The sequence below is a fragment of the Cololabis saira genome, chromosome 5 (genome assembly GCF_033807715.1).
Source record: "Cololabis saira isolate AMF1-May2022 chromosome 5, fColSai1.1, whole genome shotgun sequence".
Taxonomy (NCBI): Eukaryota; Metazoa; Chordata; class Actinopteri; order Beloniformes; family Belonidae; genus Cololabis; species Cololabis saira.
Genome location: NC_084591.1, coordinates 16,834,131 through 16,840,130, shown reverse-complemented (window position 1 = coordinate 16,840,130; position 6,000 = coordinate 16,834,131). Strand labels below are relative to the sequence as shown.

The window sequence follows — 6,000 nt, the reverse complement described above, 5'->3', positions numbered from 1 at the left end:
TGGAACCTGTTTGGAACTAGCACCGATTTTGAGTTGGTGTAAAAGCCCTATAAGTGGGTATAGATGGATGGTCAGATAGATAGATGCTAACAATGCCTAGCAGCCAAACAACGACTAGTACAATGTTTGGAATGGGTAATGAACAGTTAGGGCGTTCATGTTTTTTTGGAATTTTTAACTTGTTAACTTGGACGTGACATACTTCTCAGTTCCAGCTTCCAAGGTAAAAGGAACAAAACCTTCAGTGACTCAGTGTTACACAACTGAATGTCTTTATTTTTCCATGGAAAAAAAAACAAACTTTCCAGTGACTTAGCTAATGTGGGTGTTCCCTTTTTTTGTTTTTGAAGAGTGTCAAATCCTCTTTCTAAAATAAACCTAGGCAATTTCCTAACATGCAGGTCAGTGAAATCAGGCTTTATTGAGCAAATCATTGAATATACTACCAACAAATACATCAAATACTCCCTAGGCCGGATTACCCATATACTGAACCAGGCGAGCGCCCAAGGGCACCAGCCAATGAGGGGGCACCAAATCAAATGACTAACTGGACCATATATGTCATATTTTGTTTATTTTCTCTATATATTTGCTGGAAGAGGAGCAAACAGGTACAACATTAACCAAAGATATAATAAAAATACATGAAAATAATAATAATAAAATAAAAATAATTGTGTTTGAGTGATTAATGTGCTGTTCCCTATCTTCACATCAGCTCATTCAGTAGGCCTGTTTGATTGTTTAGTCATATGCTGTAATAGTTTTGCATGTAGTCCTCAAGCAGACCATATATGATGGAAATGATGATAGTTAACATGTGGTGTTACATTGGCATGTGAGTTGCATTCTGATTGGAGCATCAGTGTCGTATGGCATTTGTGGACTCATGTCTATCTGTGGTGTTACTCTTAGTTGGTTGCTTGTCTACTTTTATTTGTAGTATGAGTGTTGAGCATGTACTTCAGCAATACGTTCATGTAAATCTATGGTCTTTATAACCATAGTAAATTTCCCTTTTTTACCGTAAAATGTGGGAGGAGGGGGGCACTTCAAGTGTGGTCACCCTGGGGAACCACACTGAGTTAATCTGGGTCTGCATACTCCAAATATGATGGCCTTCAGATTAGAATGAACAGACACTTTAAAGGGGACCTATTATGAAAAACAAGTTTTATCTTGCTTTACCATATATAAAGGGGTCTCCTCTCAGCCTGCCAACTCAGAGAAGGAGGAAAGCAACCAAATTCTGCAGTGTCTGTACAGCCGCCCGGATGAGCCGTCCAGTGTGATGTGGCTTCTACAAGCTGTTCAGATTCTGCTGATTTTCGTTACGTAACCAAAATGCAAACCACGCCCACAACTAAACACCGTGTCCTAACTGCATGCGAGCGTCCGACTATCGTGTCGCACTGCGTGACATCGGACGCTCTCTGTCCATCTCCCTCCAGCCAGCTGCCACTTTATTGAGGTTTTTGTAGTGAAATGAGGAGGTATCATAGAGATAACTTCTCATTTCAACTAACTGGATCAGCTGTTCCTCATCCACGACTGTTTCCTACAGCGCTTTCAACTGGCTTTCAACGCGAGCGACAGGAAGAAAATAGAAGCAGGGCGTCCGACAAATGTTCAGCTCAAAACGGCGCACTGCGTCGCTCGCGGCCAGTTAGGACAGTCCAATAGAAAATAAAGCAATGGAATTGATTTTGTCGCTGACGCTCGCTCGCATCGCATGCAGTTAGGACACGGCGTAAACTCCGCCGGCTGGAGCTTCCTTTTTTTTTTTTTTTTTAACATTTACAAACAGTACAATGATAACAAAACTTCACATTATGCAATTTCACGTTGAACTATAACATATAGAGAGTATAACTCAAAATAAAAAGCAAAACAAAAAGCACAACACATTATAACCAGCCAGGGGGGATGAAATTATAACAGAAAGCCAAAACATTTACATACATTTATGGTTTTGATTGCTTTTGAATTAGTAGAAAACTTAATAGAGTCCAGATACTGTTTTAATTCACAATGAAAAGTAAAAAAAGAGGGTTTTTTGCGTAAGAATTTGGATTTGTGGATGTGGAATTTTGCGAGGATAATCAACAAATTAACTTACACATATCACTCCAAAAAGTTTGAACAATGGGGCACAGCCAGAATAAGTGAGTCATCGTTTCAGAGTTTTCAGAACAAAAAGTACAGTTTGGATCTATATTTCTTTTGAATCTTTTTACAATGTGATCATTTGTAGGATAGAATTTATGAATTAACTTAAATGAAATTTCTTTAACTTTGCGCCGGCCGGAGCTTCCGCCATTTTTTCGTAGCGGTGTATCGCGTCATTCAGGCAGCCAATCAGCACAGAGCCTCATTATCTTAGCTGCCCGCCCACTCAGAATCCCTCAGAGAATGAGGTTAGTTAGAGAATGGGAAGATAAAGACATGGCTCAGAGGCTGAATTTCTAATTTATTTAGCAAAAACAATCAAAAGCTTGTTTTTAAGACATTCAAGGCCATGTTTTGAAATAGGTAGCCTATTAGATGCCATAATAGTTCCCCTTTAAGAGTACGCTTTAGTAAACAGATCAAACAGATCAAACAGGCCGCGATCAAACAGATCGCGGCCAGTTAGGACAGTCCAATAGAAAATAAAGCAATGGAATTGATTTTGTCGCTGACGCTCGCTCGCATCACATGCAGTTAGGACACGGCGTAAACTCCGCCGGCTGGAGCTTTCGCCAATTTTTCGTACCGGTGTATTGCGTCATTCAGGCAGCCAATCAGCACAGTGCCTCATTATCATAGCCGCCCCGCCCACTCAGAATCCCTCATAGAGAATGAGGTTAGTTAGATAATGGGAAGATAAAGACACGGCTCTCAGTGGCTGAATTTCTAATTTATTTAGCAAAAACAATCAAAAGCTTGTTTTTAAGACATTCAAGGCCATGTTTTGAAATAGGTATTAGATGCCATAATAGGTCCCCTTTAATGTTTGAAATGACGAGGAAAAGCCCACACAGAGAGCTGAACTGGGAGCAGACTTTGGGAACCTGAGCTCGGACCGCTCCCGTCGCACGCGGAAATATTCCTGCGCGTCATTTCGAGCAGGCAGCACAACTCCTTCCTCTCCTCACTGCCACTTCCCGCTAGTTTGTCTCCACACACGCATGCAGAGCCGCTTCGCTGGGAGTGTGAAGTGGGAGGGGAGGCGACTTTCCCTCCCGTCCTCGGCCGCTTCTGTTCTCCCCTTCTGTGTGCGTTTCTCCCTCCCTCTCTCCCTCCCTCCATCCCCGCCTCCTCCTCCTCCTCGAATTGCAAACCACCGTGTTTTCCAGGCGCTATGAGGGTCGGGGCGACCGCGTGAGCGCATCCCACAGGTGTGTTGCTGCCAAGCGAGCTGAGACACGCGAGCACGCGCGCGTACCTGGGAGGTTACCATGTGACTCGGCACCTGGGCGTGGAGAAAGTCCCGATATCTCAGACCTGAGACTCTTTTGTTGAAGGAGTTGACGGTGTCGCCTCTCGACGACAGTTCGGTCAACTCGAAATCCCGGATTTCTACGGAGTAGTGCCTTTTTCCCCCAAAAACCCTCCTCGCGGGACTCGCGAGGACATGTGAACTTGCTCATGGACGTAGGTTGTTTCTCTAAAGAACGATACTAATTGCGACGGGAAAGGGCTGTTTGGTCTGTTGGCGCTTGTGCAACTTCTCTCTCCGCGCTTTCTCCCTGAAGGTGAGTTCCGGGCAAAGCTTTGGTTGTTCTTTCATCACATTTCTGACTCCCGTAAATAGGAGAAGCCAGTTTCCGTAGACTATAATGTAGGTTAGGGACACTGTATGTGGGAGGAATCCCACCAACGCCGCTACTGTGCTGCGTTGGTAGTTGTGCTGTCTCCAGAAAAAAAACAAAAAAAAAAACAAGTCCTGTGTTTTATGTATAAACAGCGTCCTGAAAAAGTGTGGAAAAGTTATAACCGACCGAGACATTATAATGTTTGTGACTCACGCTCAACAGACCGTGCGGGTTACTGAAAAAAAAAAAGTTATTGTGCAGAAATTATGAGATGTATCATGCCATGCTTCACAGTCTCACTCATGACTGTCTGGGAGCAAAACTTGTTCTCGAACTCAACAGCTGATTGATATCTGAGGGTCAAATTGCCCCTGAAGACATGCTTTTCCTTAAACCATTCATTTCATCTCTGTTGCTCTACAGCCACAGCATCTGCCCAGACATCTCACAGGAGGCGGTCTATCCCCACAAGCAATTTCTGAGAGAAATGGGCACGCAAGCCCGAGTTCCTCACCTCTGGCAGTCAAGCTGCATTTGAGAAGACAGATGTAGTAGAGAGCCATGCCTCATGTTTGTTTTTCCTCTTTGTATCTCTCCGTCTCCTCCTTTCTTGTGGAGAACAAGGAGACAGAAGCACTATTCATGCCCCTGTTGAGTCTCCAGTGCAGTTAAGTCGGTCTGTATCCCTCTGTCCCTGGCGCAGCCCTCAACAGACCACTGTACTGCCTTGTTGCCATTTTTAAATCGTCTTTTTATTTGCAGCCCTTCCCCGGTCGATGAACCTACTGTACATCGAATGCTCATACTCCTGCGGATTATTCCTATTAAGTAACATTATGCAAAAAGTCTCATAGTGGGAATGGATTAGCGCAGGCAAGGGGGGGGTGCATGAAAGCCGGAAATGTGGCTTGAGGGGGTTGGAGTAGGGGGCTCTGCCCTCCAGTCTCTTGATTGTACAGGGAGAGATGCCATCTGCAAGCAGTGCAAAAGTAAGCTGGTTCCTTATCCTCTTCCTTTTTCTTCTTCCACCAGCTTCTTTCTCTCTTTCGTTCTTTCTTACTTTCACTTTCTTTTTTGCCCCACAATACTTCATTCATTGTTTATCTCTTTTACTCTGAATAAATGGACACCTTATCTGCACAGAAGAGAGTGCTGATAAATGTTTTCTCCTGCTCCCCGCAAGGGTGAAGAAGACAAGCGTAGCACACTGCTTCATCATAGACGCTCTTTTCAGGACAAGTGAATGGGAGACATTTCTCATTCAGGTCATGTTGGTGTTTGACGGTTCTGCAAAACAATCTCCAAAGCTGAGCACAAACTCATAACTTATAATGCAAGGAAAAAGGCAAACCATTAAGCCAGCTCATGGATAACAGGAAACTAGCTGTGGAAATAAAACCTTCCAATAAGAGTCACTCTGAGTGTTTTAAGAACACGCCAAAATCGCCTTTGACCTACTAATAATCAGAGGTAGTGCATGTTATGCCTTGCAACCATTGCTCTGCTGTTAAGCCGTTTCATACTTTTGTTGAGTTAAAGTTCAACGTACCTTTTTCCTGTGTCACTGCGTAAACTGTCAACTCCTGGAAGTGAGCACCACTTTTCTGTCTGTATGGCAATATTTCTGAGGTCATATAATTTTATACTCATCTCCTCTCTCTTTTGTTTCCCTCGCACATGGATTACTGACCCCTGTCATTTTTCATTTAGTAAATGAAACCATAATCCTCGCAAACAACGAGCAATCCCAGTGTCCTGTCAGCGGCATACAGGCAAAAACACAGCACAAAACAAACTGGCATATGAATATTTATGCCATTGTTCATGTGGGAGTGGCTCATTTTAAATCAGGAGTTAATCTCCCTTTTTGCTGTCCCTACCCCACACAGGATATAATCTAAATCATCATTGCAGTCTTTTATCTTTTAGACCTACTTATGCGGTATTGTTTGACTGTTTTCCCACTGAAGGCTGAACTCTGTAAACTTCCTGCTTATTAAAGAGGTGTGCCGCACCTGACAAAGATCCACATGCGTTACCTTGTTCCTCTTGCTTGCTTAAAGTACACATAGTTTTCCAGGGAGTGTGGGCAGATAGAAAGGGTGTGTCAGCTTGGCATTAGTCGGTTGAAGGATCCAGGGGAATAGAGATTTTCTTTAAATTGGAGATACACCCATCTTTTCATGTCTGAGGATTATCC

General features: G+C 43.5%; 1 protein-coding gene across 2 annotated transcripts in view; it reads left to right on the top strand.

The window, feature by feature from the left end:
* The first annotated feature begins 3,181 nt into the window (after positions 1-3,181).
* The window catches only part of plxnb2b (plexin b2b), a 155,369-nt gene continuing 152,550 nt past the window's right edge, over positions 3,182-6,000 (top strand). For both annotated transcript variants that reach the window (XM_061721087.1, XM_061721086.1), the window contains exon 1: positions 3,182-3,740. The gene's annotated coding sequence lies outside the window, so the exon portion shown is untranslated. The remainder of the gene's footprint in view (positions 3,741-6,000) is intronic.